Source organism: Anser anser, assembly GCF_964211835.1.
Source record: "Anser anser genome assembly, chromosome: 4".
NCBI classification, from domain to species: domain Eukaryota; kingdom Metazoa; phylum Chordata; class Aves; order Anseriformes; family Anatidae; genus Anser; species Anser anser.
This window is the reverse complement of record NC_139724.1, coordinates 29,477,164-29,494,306: the sequence shown is the minus strand read 5'-3', so window position 1 is coordinate 29,494,306 and position 17,143 is coordinate 29,477,164. Positions and strand designations below refer to the sequence as shown.

General features: G+C 34.6%; 1 long non-coding RNA gene across 4 annotated transcripts in view; it reads right to left on the bottom strand.

Moving 5' to 3' along the window:
- The window catches only part of LOC310898839, a 55,099-nt gene that overhangs the window by 17,403 nt on the left and 20,553 nt on the right, over positions 1 to 17,143 (bottom strand). For 3 of the 4 annotated variants that reach the window (XR_014583768.1, XR_014583770.1, XR_014583771.1), the window contains 2 exons: positions 11,322 to 11,441; positions 223 to 11,035 (listed from right to left, as the gene is read on the bottom strand). This is a non-coding gene — a long non-coding RNA (uncharacterized lncRNA). Of the gene's footprint in view, positions 1 to 222; positions 11,036 to 11,321; positions 11,442 to 16,338; positions 16,474 to 17,143 lie in introns of all 4 variants that reach the window. The other variant, XR_014583769.1, reaches the window with a different exon arrangement.

The following is a 17,143-nucleotide window of genomic DNA, read 5'->3' as shown; positions in this document are numbered from 1 at the left end:
CGGTCCTGGTTATTTTATCTACAAATGCATTTTTGTGGATAATATTAATTATTTTGTGATTAACAATTATTTTATGAATAACAGGTGAGAAAAGTTAAATTAAGTCTCTTTGCACAATGTAATAGGAATCTTGAAAAGAGATGTAATAATGGCTACTTATGAATAAATCTAAAATAAAGAACTACCATGACCTACTTCTGTTTTTTCACGAATTCTACTTACTTTTTATCCAAGCTGTCGAAGATCAGAATCATTCTCAATTGTAGATCACTATACTGATTTCAAATATTGTACTTCAGATGAATACACAGTTACTGGTTGAAACTGGCAGCTTGACAGTTTAAGAAACTAAGGGCAGAAGAGTCATATTTTCTTGCATTAATCAACTATTGAATATACAGCTGTTAACAATGTCTAAATATCTCAGGATTCTCTCTGTTTTGCATATAGACTTACTAACAGACTTACTTGCAGATAAACTTTCCAACACTTAACTTGGCTCTGGTCAGTAACACGAGTTTAAGCTTTTATAAACTATAACACACTGTTTTCAAGAGTGCAGCCAAGAATAATAATTCAGTACTTTGGCTCCGAGATGATTCCACATACATAAGCACAACTTTAAATCAAGAACTACATGCCATGCTTTTGCCAGCATTAATCTTGGGCCTCACCTTTCTTTCTTGATTTGAGGATGCTAAATACTAACTTTAATTAAAATAATAATAATAATTCAAATGCAATAGTTTCCTAGGTAGAAAAAAAAGGTATCTCTGAGAAGATCAAAGAGCAAATGAGATGCAAATAAAAAAATAAATTTATAACACATGCATTCCGTTTTACTACACTTTCAGTATCATATTGGTAGATTTAGCTTCAGAAATTTTGCATATGACTTTAATAGTAAAGTTATTGTTTAGCTCCATTAAAGAATGTTTAATCTGGTATTATTGTTCATTGCTCGTAAAAAGAAGAGAGATATTCCTTCAGTAATGAAAACTTTTAAAGCAATAATTCAATAGAAACCATCAAATTATCCTAAGCTACTGCAATAATAGGTCATTCAAAACCCAGTAAGTTGTGAAATATTTACAAGTATTAAAAATAAAAGATGCATGAATCAAAATTAGGGGAGAGTGCATTTATTTAATAAAAAATCAGTTTCTTCACATAATCTGTAAAGGTCTACCAACCTTCATAATGAGAACAAGAGCCTTATTCCAAGTACTCACCACCATGTATTGTTACATTCTGAAATTTCTCTTTTGTTTGAATCTGGATTTGGAATATGGAACATGAAGTAAGACATGAAAAATTTTGAATCACATTAGACACGACACTAATTAAAATAGCAAGACTGGTTTCCCTGTTAGGGATCTCCATGTCTAGTTTTCATAATCTATAAGAACAATTAATTGCTTTTCACAGGAAATAAGAAATTAAGTGCTTACCAAGAGTTTTATTCACAGTCAAGTTAACCTAAAATCCCCACCAAAAGTGTGTCCTACTCCTTGTATCAAATTCTCATTCAAACCTCATTTTAATTCTCTTCTGATACCTGCACTCCCTTGAATGCTGATCTGGGAGCATATATCAAACATATTTGAGACTGGGTTACTGCACATCTCCCAAAATGTCAGTAAAAGGGAGCTAACTCAGAGAAGTTCAGATTTAACCAAACTGGTACTTCATTGTTTTCTGGAATGAGTCCAGGTGTTTTGCACAAAGAATATATTCCCGTTATAACTCTTTTCAACATAACACTTAACACAAATATTTGCTTAAGAAAAAGGAAGAACAAGATTGGAAGACTTGACTTTATTAGATCTCTCCATATACAATAATCCTTAGACAGGCTATATCTCTCTTTCTGAACTATTGAGTGAATTGCTTCCAGCTTCTCATAACAGAGTCAAAATATCTTTTATCTTCTTTCTCTTATCATCTATAGAGAATAGAAAATGATTAAGTATTTTCTTAATTAAGAACAGTATTTCCTAAAAAAAGCTTTCTAATCACAGATGGAAGGACAACTGTTTGGTAAGGACATGTTCCAGAAACTGATAAAACCCCTATTTTTGGAACTCTTTTGGCAAATGGATAAGATGTGAAAACTTCTGAACAAATGATTACTTCCTTGTAGCACAAATCACTCTATTAATTACTGCATGAGCTGTATGTAAGAATTTTCCCTTTTTTATTTTAAATATTAATTTATTGACAGATCCCCAAAGGTAAGTTTTCTTTTTAGTCTCAAATAATTATGCATTATCACAGCTAAAATATTTGACTGGAGGATTTTTTCATATATTCCTAGTGCACTGTGCGTGCATTGCTTGAAAATAAATCAAACAATGCATTTTTCCATTTTGACTCAACAAAAAGAACTATTAGAAACACTTGGACAGTTTCATGATCTGAGGTTATGTAGGCATAGAGAAAAACAGACTTTTTTTGGATTAATTTTTTTTTTTTTTTTTCTGAAAGAGAGCCTATTACACACTTGGCAATACACAAGGCTTTGTCCTGCAACAATAGACAGACTTATAGCTAAGATGGTGCAACTTTCTGCTGTAAGGGAAACGAAGATGTTTTATTTCCTTAGAAGTTGTGTGAAGATTGTTTTTTCGAGGCACTCTTATTGAATGATGCTTCACTTTTGGTACTTGAAATGAAGACTGGGAAGCTTCTTCATGAGGTACAGCCTGGAATATTAGTATATTTCCTTATCTGTACAAAATCTTCACTCATTACAGAAAATGCAAAATCACTTCTTTTCAAGTATAGTGATTTTACCTGGACCAGCAGCTAAGCACCCATACAGCCACTCACTCACCCACTCACTTCACCCCAGTAGGACAGAAGAAAAGAAAAGGAAGAACAAAAGTGAGAAAACTCATGAGTCAAGTTAAAGATATATTAGTAGGTGAATGAAACAACAACAACAAAGCACTACCAAAACAAACAAGCAAATAAAACAATGGGAATCAATCACTCCTTACCTCCTGCAGGTATACCTGCAGCCCAGCCAGTCTCTGAACACTCATCTTGGAAGTAAAATTTATTGCCACATTCTTCCTCTACACCATTTTTCTTTGCTGAACATAGTATTATACAGTATGCGATATCCCTTTGGCCAATTCTGGACAGCTGTCAAAACCATGTCCTGTCCCAGGCAGTGATCAGCAAGATTCATTCACCTTTTTATATTCCCCAGAACTCTAATCATTCACTTTACTGACACAAATACAAGGGGAAGAAGGGGAAGAACACCTTCATCCCCAGCCTACTTGCTGGGGTGGGGGGGGTGGGGTGGGGGGCTGGGAGGCATAGAAGGTTAAAAAAAAAAAAAAAAAAGCCTTGATGCTGTGGAAGCACTGTTCAGTAATAGCTAAAACTTGGTGTGTTATCAACACTGCATTAGCCACAAACCTGAAGCACAGCACCATAGAGGCTGCAGAAAAAAATTACCCCAGGCAGACCCATTACATCAGCAAACAGTTTAAGTGGACTTTTATTATCTTACTCACACTCCTGTTCTATAGAGAAGATGTAAGACAAATGACTGAAAAAAAAAAGTTAATAAAATGCTTCAGCTCAAACATTGTTCATCATCATTACGTATGGTGGTGGTGACAACATCATCATCACAACATAAGCTATTAATTTTGTGTTTGTTACTTCATTCCAGCCAGGTTCTTCAATTTTCAAGCTGTGGTCTCGATGTACCATGTCAGTATGCAATCCTTACCTTAGGCAAAAAAAAGAATCCATTTTTTTAGTCACTTCCATCATAAGCATCTAAAACCTTCCTTCTATACTTTCTTCTGCAATACAACAACTTATCAACTGCATACTGTGGGTAAGTCCCATAGGCACTCGAGTCTTCCTGAATCCTGCTGAACCTGTACCAAAATTTCTACAGACCTTGGAAAAGGCGTTTCTCCACATGCCACCAAAACAAGTGGACTTACCACTATATGCTTCTGCTCATACTGAACTACTGTTAAACGATTCAGTTTGTGCTCTGTGTTGTGCCTGATTGATTCATCCTTCTTCCGCTTTATTTCAGAAAGAAAATGAAATAAGAGATGTCCTTTAAAATAAAGAATGGATCATCATGCTATCAAACTAAACAAATAACTGCTCTTTTAAATATTATGTGGGTGGTTATGATTCTCTGAAAATCCACCCAACTATGTGAATTTCTAACTTAAGTTCCTTGAAAATTAGTCAATTTTCTGTGAACAACCATTTCCGCTAAGGGAATGACTGTCTTAACCATGGACATCCCTGATAACACTAACATGTATAAATACTGATGAAAAAATACTTTTATGGAAGTCTTGATTAAAAATCTTTATAAGGAAAATAACTTCCTGCATCTTTTCTTCCAGGTTTGTGTAAGAAGATTGTATATCAATTAGTATGCAGAGCATCCCTCTTTTCTCTTTAAAGAAATGGATGTTAGGGTAAAGTCATTTGTCTTCTAATCTCAAGACTTCTATCTCAGAAACTTCTACGTGAATGATTTTCTGTTAGAAGATTAAATAAATGAGATAATATCAAGGGTATTTGTCATGATAATTTTCAGAGTTGAGTAAAGTGAATTCTATTTATTCCGTAAATATTATGCACACCAGGTTCCAGACTTAGCCCATACCCCGAAGCATGTGTGGTGAAGACATGAGTTAAGCCTATTGTATGCACACTAAGACACTAAAAAAAAACCAACATGTATCCTGGAAAAAATATCTTGTCTGAGATAGCTAAACAATTACTTTATTTCCTGAGAGCATCTGCTGGAAATAATTTCACAATGTTCTTTCCTCACCCACCAACAAAAAAGTGGGAGACGACAGTGACTGAAAACTGTAAGAGCAAATAGTAAACAATGAACTAGCAGACAAGTGTTGCAAAATGAGGCAAAACTTTGACCCAGTGCAGTAGTGAAAGATGTCTTAAAACCATAAATGGTAGTAAACTAAGGTAATAGTGTATAAATAGAGTTTTAAATTTAAAAGATGCACACAGACAATGCAGTCAATATGGACTTCCAGCTGCATAAATAAATGAAAGCTTTTGTTAATTACTGGAAAGAAACCAAACTGTGGAAGGACGGTATGACTGCAGATCTTCCAGGCTGGTTACACTTTTATAGCACCTGCAGTTTTACTGTCAGGAACATATTTCCTCTGATTTCAATGCACTACTTAAATTTCATACTTTCAGGTATGTTCACAGTAACATATTACATCGGATACAGAATAAATAGTATTATTATTTCATTTCCCGCCACTTTTCACTAGTTTACTGTAGAGTGTTGCTCTTGTCCATTAAAATAAAATATGCCTGGATACCTCCTTGACATTAATAAGGTTGAATATTTCTCAAGTTTCAGATGATATACCTTATTTTCTCGTCTCTGAGGTCCTATTCCACATAGTGGCCTAATGCGAATAAAATCACCACAATCTAAGACCTCCTACATACTCGAAAACGTTTTTAGGTACTATTTACTAGTCATTTTCTGTCTACATCCATAAATATTGCTTTCTGTGCCCACAGAATGTGACATAACATTTAAAGTAAGTCATTAGTAGCACAGTCTGGCCACACATTCTACCACCTCTACAGAAAGACAATCCTCAATAAAATTATTTGGTAAATCACAGGACTGCAGTCATTTTACCCTGTGGGGCAGCTGAACTCCACCACAACCACTCTCTCAATCCTCCTCCTCAAAGGAAAATGGGGAGGAAAAAAAAAAGTGCCCAAAACCACATCCATATGATGATGCTTTAAAAAAATAACCATTAGAAAGTCCTATAGGATGCCTTAAGACCTCCATCTTTTAAAAAGAACTCTGAGGTGTACGAAGTCCGTATTTCCTCTAGAGACAGAAAACCTTGAATTCTCTGGAGAAATTCAGATAAATAACACCTTAAATACTCACCAGAACAGGAACTTGAAAAACTCCAAGCCCCCTTGCCCAGGTGAGTATCCTAATAGGTGCATTCTTGTTCTTGATAATTCTTGGACTGACTTATTCTGTGCAGAGGGAAATAGGTTTTCATGAAGGACAGAAAAATTCCCACCCCTGCCCCATAACGTTATGTAACTTAACATTAGAGGTCTTTCGTGTAAATAGGAGACAGAGGGGTTCAAAATACAGACAAAGAAGAAAAGTAAGCCTGCATGTCTCAAGAGGGGCGTAAGTAATAAGAGAATATTGCAAGGAACCATTATATATATATATATATAATATATATATATATATATACACATACATATATTCTGGCAACAGGTCCATCATGTATCATTTTATTGTCTATTTTCCTGTTCTAACCTATTATAAGACTTTACATTTTAGATATTTCCTGTTATAAGGCTTCAGATTTATTCTGTATTTTATGAAAATAGCAGAATATGAAAATATTTATATACATATAAATTAGATTGAATCTTTTTGTTTGTTTGTTTCCCCAAAGTGAATACACTATATGTGTCACTAACGGCTGTGTATCATCAACCACATCAGAAATTTGTAACTATTCCCTCATATAAAGTAAGAAGCACAGCGGTACTTTACATCATCCGTGTCAATGCCTAGCTCAGTTTCCTATCTGTAATTGTCAGCTATGTCATCTCAGGTTTTGAATAAATACTCAGCTATAATTAACTGAATTTCTAGGGTGAATTCAGAGTTTTAGTCAATATTGCTTAAGTTTAAACAATAGCTCTTGAATTCAATATAACATTTGCTACTGTTCCTTCACTGAAACACTTAACAAAGGTGCTCAGTCTCTTTCAACATCTGTTACCATGAAAAGCCAATGTAGGTGGTAGCCTATATTATCACATTGCAGTTAATTGCCTTTCTGTATGTACTCTTCCTCCTAGCTTTTTAGCATGCAATTATTATTATTAAACCATTGCATTCTGGTAACACCAGATGCTCAAATTGAAATCACAGTCCCTTTTGTTAAGAGACTGTGCTTTCTCTTAAACTATTCTTAAATAATTCTTAAACTAATTTCTGTCCTCAAGAAGTTGGAGTCTAAACACACAAAGCAGACAAACAAGCTCATATGAATGGAAAACTATTCTCACATGGAAGAGAAGGATATTACAAATGTGTTTATTACTAAGCACAATGCTGACCTTAATTCTGATCTTACCAATAAGAATATTTTAACAGCACCTAATGAGAATTTTGCAACTGACTTCAAAGAGTTTTTAACTTCTGAATCCAGATCTTGTAGAAATCTCATGTGCTCAATGATTGCATTTCAAATGCAGGCTGCAATAGACCTGAAGCATCATTTCATGGATTTTGTAGATTAAATTCCCAGTAGGTGGCTATAATGCCATCTTGATTTCATTTTCTTCTTCCACTCTTGTTTTTTTCTTTAGTATGGCTTGAGAGGAAATATAACACTAAATGAAATACAACACTTTAAAGATCATCCCTACAAGTAAAACTGTTTTCTGATTTTGTCATCATTGACACACAAAATATCATACACGATGATCATTATATACATATATATACACACTCTTGATACTCTGATATATTCAGTATCTGTAAGGAAAGAACTTTATGAGACTGATACCAGTTGATGGCTCATCCTTGCACAGAGACTAAGAAAAAAAAAAAACAGGATCTTAAAAGATACTAAAAAAATTACTGTAAATAACTGACAGTTATTGCTATTCCTTTCCCATAAATCTGGCTAAAGCAATTGAAAATTGAAACACTCCTATATTCTAATAATTATTGTCATCTAAATTACATTTTATCCAGTAGTAAGAAGAATGATTTTTTTTTTCAGTCCACTCAGTTAAAGATGTAGGTCAACCCCAGTTAGCATCTAGAAAAATCAACTGTTAAAGAGTATGTGCTTTTAAACAAAGTGACAGGTCTTGAAAAAACAAAGTTCTTAGTAGTAGATATGTTTTATATCCAAAACAAAGAAAGAAAAAAAAAATATGCTCCATTGTGCATCATCATTATGTAGAGATAATGAATTGCCCTTTGTCAGATCCACTCAGTTATGTTCATTTGTAGCAGTAAGAATTAATCCAAAGACAGTTTGCCAAATAGAATTCAATGACTGATATGAGAAATAAAGCAACTATCAAGTGAGAGATTATTATTTGGTGAACTACAGAAGGCATCTTTTTTAAAAAGGTGCTTTTTGTAAATCAGAACTATTGTCTATTTGTCAGTCTACTGACTAAAGCTAAAAACACTTTAGGTGATTAATCATGCTGAAAGTACAACTCCTTGAATAAATGTTCCTGTCAGGCTTTTTCTTCTAATTCATCGGGCATTTCTTTGCTTCCAGTTTTGGTGTGCACTTATGCTTATGCTAGTCTTACTGAAGTGCTAAGTGCCTTACTGAATAGAGCCATGTTTACCACGATTTATTGATATGGCATCTTTAGTAGAAGGGACAAGGAATTTACACAACAGAAATACATGCAAAGGCAATTAAACATGCTTTGAAGTGTGTCATCATCGTATTTTATACCCTAAAGGGCTATTGGAAAAAGATGTAAATCTACTTCACAAAACAATATAAAATAGCTTTTATTTGGCATTAGCAAGCTGCCAGAACTGTTTTCTGAAGGATCATTTTAATCTTCTTTGCCTTTTAGTGTCAAATATGCGGTAACAACTAGATTTTATATAAATTTGTGTCAATAGTATTTCTTTGTATTTATGATAAACCAATTGAAAAAGAATAGTTTAGCTTCCTCAGATGTTACTACAGAAGACCATCAACATATATTATATTAACAAGTTAAAACGCTTTATTTTGTTGATTTCATCTCGCTTCATGCACTCCTTTAGTCTCCGTTAAAATGTCAAACTGCTTCACTCTTCATCTGCAATACAGGATCATTTACTTTCTGCTCATGAGGACAGTTTATTCTTGATAGTGCTGTATGCCCTATTAAATTAACCTATTTTTCCTTCGTCAGCTAGAGATTAGGCTTTGCTAGTTTTGTTGCAATACAAGTCAGGTCTACTTATGTACCCCCCATCAGTGAAGCATTATACCTGTTAGAGTCATGAACAGCAAGTAGTTAACAGCTCTCCAAGGGATTTTCCTTGTGCCAGATTTTCATTGTGGAGCTATTTCAAAACAAATTTAATGTTATGGCCTGACGTTCAGTGGTAAAGCTATTACCAGTTCCCTCATTTACATGCTTTGCACAACTATACTAAATTAATGTAATTATGGTGGCATGAAATGTATTAACCTCTAAACCACTTTTTACCATTCTGTTGGAATCTTTAATTTAGCCCCCTTGCAAAGAGCAAGCTGTGCCAAAAAGTTATGGAAGCAGAACAATACAGAAGTATAACTATATCCAGAAAACCTGTTCCTTATTCATTAATTTTCAAATATTCTCAAATATTTCAGAGTTTTACATATTTACAAGCTTCAAGACCTATTAGTTATCTATTATTTTAAGTATGAAAACTGAGTAATGCATGAAATCTTGTACCTGTAATAGTAGGTAGGTTTACTTTGTAACACTGTCAATATACACAGGCTTGGCAATATTAGAAAACCACAGCTACAGAAAAACATATTAAGAGTTCTTTATCACGCACCAAAAAAACAGCCCAAAATGCAAAATGAGGGGGAAAAGTTCAAACCTCAAACCCAGAAACACGTTAAGAACAACAGCAATTCTAAAACTGTTTAAAGTAGACAGCCTTAAAAGGATGAAAAAAACAAGTTCACCGTCAGTACACTTACATTGCCATACCAGATTTCAATACTCTGCCTGAAGTTTGTGGATTTGCAAATCCAAAGACAAAAACAAAACAAAACACACATTGGTTTAGCTTGTCACATTCCATATCACAGGCTGTTATATCTCCATCATGTATCCCTATGTTCAACTGCAGTAATTGCTGTTTAATTAAGTGTAAATTTTGAGAAAACAATTTAATTTGGCTTTGGTAAAACATTTAATGCAAGAAGGGAGACAGTAAACCCACCACTACCTCTACCTGCAGGATTTCGGCCTGAAGGAGTGCTGAGTGTCCTACCTTGCAACACAAAAGGACTTTAAAGGTGGTGAATTTAAGCACTCTGATAGTAATTTATTCTGGTACTTAATTATCATCGTTGTTAAAAAGCTGTCCCAAATTCCTAATGTGAATTACTGTGGTTCAGTCACTAGATATTAATTATATCTTTCTCTGCTGGATTTAAGTGCTTTTTATCAACCACTATAAACTCATATGTTGTAACCAAGTGACATCTCAATTTTATTTTAGATAAAGTAAACTGATTGAGCAGAGCTTCTCACAGCAAGGCACTTTCTAATCTTAGGAATATATCAATGATTCTCTTCATCTGCTCCAATTCTTCAGCACTTTTAAAAATATGGATTTTTAGAGCAATATTTCAATGTCATATACAAAGACCTAAAACTTCAATTTCTTCTGTTCTGTTTCAAAAAATAAAAAGTCCTTTTGAATTGAACCTCATTGAACTGTAGGGAAGAATTTGCAACAAGCTCTACTCTTTTCTGAAAACAAAATATTCAGAGTGGGGATAAGTGGAAAAAAAACTTTGTCAATTCAGCAATGTGATAACTAATTACAGATATCTCAAGAGTCAGGCAATCAGCAGAATAAGCCAATAAACTGTCATTAAACATCATTCAGCATCAATTCTTGATTGAAAACCGTATGTTTACAGAGTATATTTTTCACCAACAATTCAAAACCGTGTTGCAAAAGAAATGCTTTAAGTAATTTCCAACGTTAGAGCACAGTTCACATTAGCGTCACATAATTTTTGGCATCCAATTTAGTTTGGGAAGCAAACCCGTCCTTTTTAGCTACTCATAGATTTTACGTTAGACTATCAGAACAACATCTGTTATGTGTAGGGCTCATACCCAAGAGCCACTTAGAGAGATGCAGAAATGAAATTGATTTGGAGAAATTACCTTAAATGGTGCCTACACTGATTCCACTTGTAATCTCTATGGTTGAGATCTGCAGAAGAGCACGGATTAAGATAAAACTTTCCAATGAGACACACATATAGATCATGATATTCATAAAGGTCATCTTATTTGACAGAAAGTGAAATATGTGGATGTGGAGATAAGGCATACATATTTTCCTTATAGGGTTCCTTTAAAAGAGTTGCTGGTAAAACAGGCTTTCTGGGGATCCCCATAAGCTGGAAGGTTACCCAATTACAATTATTATCAGGAAGCAATTTATCAGTCAAGCCCATTTATTCTCCTTTACTGCTATCAGCTCCCACCTGACTCACCTTTAGGCACAGCTGCATAAACCTTACTGTTTAACCCCTTCAGTTTCCGAGTGGACCTTCTCCTTCAGTCAGCTTGTCTGTGCATCTGTGGGCACACGCTGGGAACTCCACATTACACACCTGAAATATGTATTAATATTAAAACAGTATTGTACTATGTTGCCTTCTTGAGCAACTAAAAGGTTTCTGCCACAAAAATAAATAAATGACTGCAACATAACAACATCAAGTAACAAGTTCTGGATGGTCAGTTTAAAGGTCAAGCTCCACCAGACACTCACAAAAGCTCCCCTGAGGTTTAGAGGTTTTAAAAACTCCTGTAGGGTGTGACAATGACCACTAGCTAATAGTCATTTGTGTATCAAATAAAAAAACTTAGGGCTTATTGCAATAGTCTATTGGGATTTGTTAAACCAAAAATGCCAGATATGCATTCCTCAGGCAACATCATACAATAGCACTTGACAAAATAAACTGAGAGCTGTATTATTAAAAATGTAAAGAACAGTTCTAAAGCAGATCACATTTAAAATGTATTACCTGATTTCTAATTCATCTATTTCCAGACAAATATAAAATTTCCCAAACCTTTGATTTAATTTTCAGGCATTATTACACCAAAGAATTTTATTTTATTTTTTTATTTTTATTTTTATTTTTTTACTAACATCTACCTTTTATATTAAAGATTTCTCCTTGGTATAGCATTAAATGCCTTCTACAAATGAATCTTCAAAGCTTTTGACAACTTAAGGAACTTTAAAAATGACAGTTATAAAAGACTAATATTTCCCATTCCCCTTCATATGTTTGCAATAAACTCTCATGCTCACAGCAAATAAGTTAACCACACAAAAAAATTCTACATAAGTGATCTAACATTATTCAAACTCCAAAACACCTCTAACCCTCCAACGCAGTTCTCTGTTCCCTCTCCTATTTATACTCATCACATTCCCTCTTACCTTTCATTCGTGAAGGAAAACAGTTCAAGTTTATCCAATCTCATTTTATAAGATAAATTATTATCTTTTGCCACGACTATCTCAATAGCCTTATCTGCACCTCTTCACTGATGAGTTATAAGAATTACGATTGAAAGAATTTATTAATATCTTTTACTATCTCTAAAATACTTCTGTACTTTACTTAACTAAGTGCTTGGATGTTTTACTGAGTACTTCCAATTTCCTATCCAGGATATAGTGTATAAAAGCTTTTGCTTAGATTCCTCTTTATAGATATTTTTATATCTATTTATTTATTCACTTTAACTGAATCTTGTGAAGTTTCAAGTGTAAGGATGTTGTTACTGTACATTATCAATCACAAAATCATGAATCTGGAAAGGAGATCAACTAACTGCCCACCATAGGGCAGGATCTATTCATAGCAACCCCTGAAAAGCATAGGCAAAATGTTTATTTAACCTATTTTATAAATCACAAATGACAAGGATTGAACAAATTTGCTGGGAAATCTTACCTTTTTTGGTTTTGTTGGTCATACTTATTTTGGCTATTCATTTAGCACCATATATTAAGCCTACAGAGAACTAATTCTCCCTTTCCTCTTCTCAGTAGCTTTCTATACATTTGTTATAATGCCCCTATCTCTCCCCACATTTATTTTCCCCCTGTCAATACCCAAAATGAAAATGCCACGAGCTCAACTGTTGCAAATGCATAGTTAGAGCTGGCTAGAGTCATTTCAGCACCCATGTGAACCCAACACAGATGAGTGTTACAAAGCATTCAGCAGCATTAAAATATCTGTCCATGTGTATTACATCTACAGCAACCTTTCCTTGACTTTTCCCTGAAATACACTGACAGAGATTTCTTTTCAGAAACAGATATATTGTACCATTTGCCTGTACCTCATAAAATCAAATTATGACTTAAAGCTGTTCTCTGAAACCTGTGTAAACAGAAATATCCCAACCAAGAAAAAATAAAGAAAAACAAACAAACAAACACCCTTCAGAGATAGCTTGAAGACACCCAGGGTAAGCTAGTTCTGGTGATTTTGTTTGATTGTTTCAAAAATTTCCATTGTTGGATCAAACTTCGGAAATGATTCAGAAGCCATACAGCATATGAGACCAATTTTGACTAGTCCTTCCTTTTGATCCTTCCCTTCCCAAGACAGACTACTGATATTGTCAGTATTAGTTTTGAGGTGTTGATCTCTGTTCAAGAATAACATTTTCCTTCAGCTCTGCTTTCACTAGCACTTGGGAGGGCAAATCTAGAACATGGCTAGGATTTGTAACTGAAGAATCAGAGATCTTAAAAGGTTTTCTACATTTGCAATTTGAAGATATTCATATTTATATAGCTTATAAATTAGCTGTGGCTTTTTTGCATGTTCCTTTGAAAATTTAACTTGAGACATTTCACTGCATTAATCCAAAAAATGTGAAATAATGATCCTTTTCCAGAGCATATAACGTTTGTTAGAGTTATGAAATATCTTGCAAATACATATCAAGCTGTCTTCTCAAGTGGCCTGGCTCAAATAATTCTCATGAATCAAAACAGCATTTAATCTCAAATTAAACTTGTAGAAGATAAACAATAATACTCTGAATACAAGGTCATACACAAAATGTTTCATTTTTCATATGCCACGCATTATGACATTTTAAACCAACTTTCAAGTATTCTAAAAATACTGTAGGACAAATGTTTTCACTTGATTAATTTTTGTCATCACACTTACGTTAATACAACTGTGTAGCAGAAGGCATCTGCATAATGTTCCTGTAAGAGCTAAGGATGTGAGATAGAAGGTTTGCAAGCAGAGAATCAACACTGATATTAATAGTTCTTGCAAATTGAATTATTACATAATTGAACAGAATGTGTTAGGTCACATTTCAAAATACTTTGATTTTGTAAATAATTTGTAAAAAAGTTTTAGTTCTGCATAAATATGAATGCACTAGTTCAGGAATCTCTGAATTTACACGTTTAAAATGAAACTAATGTGTGTATGTATATATATATATATCTGTGTACATCTAGCCTAAGTCTTATTTGCAGTATAAACATTAAGTAAAAAAAGAAGCAATATAGCTACACTACAAAGTATCTTCCAAGGCATTTTCTTTGGCTTAGACACATATAACTGTGAAAGTTGTACCATATTCAGAAGGGATAATTTACTATCACTCAACAAGGTGTGTGCTTGGCTACGCACTAAGTCAGAATGTTAATTTCTGCATGGTGAAAAGTTGGCTACATTTTCTGATATGAAAAGCTGAGTGACACTGCTTCACTTGCGTTAAATGTATTTTGTAAAGACATTTCAGATAGAATTTGTCAATGGGTAAAACCTGCTTCTGACACATTCTTTGTAATACTTACTTGATGACTTTTGATGAGTACTAGTTTAACAGAAAACTTTTTTTTCTGAAATGTATACAAATGAAGATATATGTGACCTTATTCTGGAACAGCTAAATGCTTTTCTGTATATTTTTCTCCTTTTACCCTTTTAAATGCAAATAACTGCTCAGCTACACCAGTGCCATTTAAACATACATTTTTGGTTTGGGTACAAAAGCTATTGACTTACTGATTTATTATCACTAGCAGAGTCTTGTATATTTTATATATAGTATACGTATATCAACACAGAAATAGGAATAAATTATTAATGAATGGAATTCCTCTTTGCATGGCAGATGGGACCGTCTTTATTCAAGCACATTTGTTTTTTTTTTTTATCAAAGGTGACTGAGCTTTGGGTGCTGAGTTGGGCTCAATAATCCCAAGTGACATAGAGACAGAAACAAGAGTGGATTTTCACGATGTGGATAATTGAGGAAGACCAGGCTCTTGAGCACTTATGATGCAATTACCATCTGTCAAAAGGTCCTGAAATCAGGGAAATTCTGATAGCCACTGATGTAATCAAGAGTCAGAGACCAGAAATTGAAAACAACAAGAAAAAAACTATTGCTAGTCACACAAGAGCAACAGCAACAAAACCAGATAATCTCCTCTGAAACCATTAAGGATAACTATGTGTTTCTGTAATGATCCAAAATGAGATAGCACACAACAGGGAGGCTCACTTTCACCTTGATCTCCATAAGAGCTTTTCTATAATAAATGAGTACAACAAACTGTAGTAAGTCATCCCCCAATCAGCTTTTCTCCAGGCACACACTCAGCAAGGAAATAAAGGATCTTTCAACTAATTTCATTTTAAAAAGCTGACTGCTGTTCAGTTAAGTTTTGGTTATTGGCATTTTAATTCATGCAAGTTCTTTGAAGGTTTTATTTCTCTTTTTGATACACGCTTCAGCTATTTCTCAAAAAAGCTCTCTGGGAGCTCATGTCATGTTAACTGCAAATTAAAAGAAGTGAATTGGCAGTGCCAAAGCAGACCAATATTATTAAATTATTTTTTAAACACTGGGGAAACTTTAAAACAAGGGAAACAGACTAAAAACTAAGTAAAATCTTAATCCTTAAAGTGGCTGTCATTAAAATTGCCACAATACACTTAATTTCCAGTGTTCCTCAATTCATTAACTACGTGCATTCCTTTTTACTGTGAGGTCTGTAACATTTATGGGACCAAGCATCATTTGAAACTGTATCTGTTATTCTAAATACGTTAACGGTATTTTCTTTATTTTCTATTCTAGGATTTGTTAGCATTCATCACTCTTGTATTACAGTGATGGATACTGCTAATCAAGTGAGACAGTGAAACCTTATGAAGTGATTCATCTTACCTAAGTCACTCATCTTACCTAGCACGTATTTTGTGTCTAAGCTTTCTATCCTGAACATATCCAGGACATCCCAGCCAATTAAGATGCCTAATCTGCATGAAAGTCCTGTGATGATTCACATTCATAACTTAAGTCATCTAAATTCTGCATATCTTACCCATAACGCCTTGCTTCATTCCGCTTAGCTCATCAGTTGAGCAAGCAGCTAGTCAGTAAAAGCCATTTCAAAACCAACACCATTAAAAAGCAATGAGACCTGCTGACCTCTATAAAAGCCAGAAATCCTTGCACATTTCTCTGCCTCTCAAAGTTATCAAAGCAGTAATGGTGTATGAGAGATTTGCACTACTGGGGAAGTCATGTCATTGTATTCTGCTGGTTTGAGCTGCACAAGCAGACCTGGGGGGAAGAAAAAAAAAAAAAACACAGGAAAATGTAAGATTTTCTCACCCTACTTCCAGCTTCCCCAGGCCATAGACAAGAGAAACAGAACAACACAGTTTCACATGCTTTCTCTGTGTCTGTCTTTAAATTAAGTCACCATTGGAGAACGTTACCAAGCCTAGTGCATTTCTGTGAGCACTCATCTCAGACTCCTGACTCTGTGACAGGTCTTCACTGGTAGTCACTGCTGCAAAGCTTCAGAGACACTAAGAAAATCCTTGGATGTTCTCAAAGAACATGTGGGGACTTTGACTAAACTCTCCAAACCCTATTTCCCACCTGGGCCTACTATAAGATGAAACCCATGAGGCCACTCTATAATCTTTGGTCAATCATGGCAACTGGGAGAAGTGTGCAAATACGGAAGGAAAACAAATGCCATTCGTATCTTCAAGAAGGGCAGACGAAGGATCCAGGGAACTACAGGCTAGTCAGACTCATCTTGATCTCTGGGAAGGAGGGACTGACTAGAGGTTCATGCTGCCATACAGAGGGGGCCTCAACAGGCTGGAGAAGTGAATTGACAAGGATCTCATGAAGTTCAACAAGCGGAATTGCAAAGTCCTGCACCTGGGGAGGAACAATCCCAGGCACCAGCACAGGCTGTGGCCCACCTGGCTGGAAA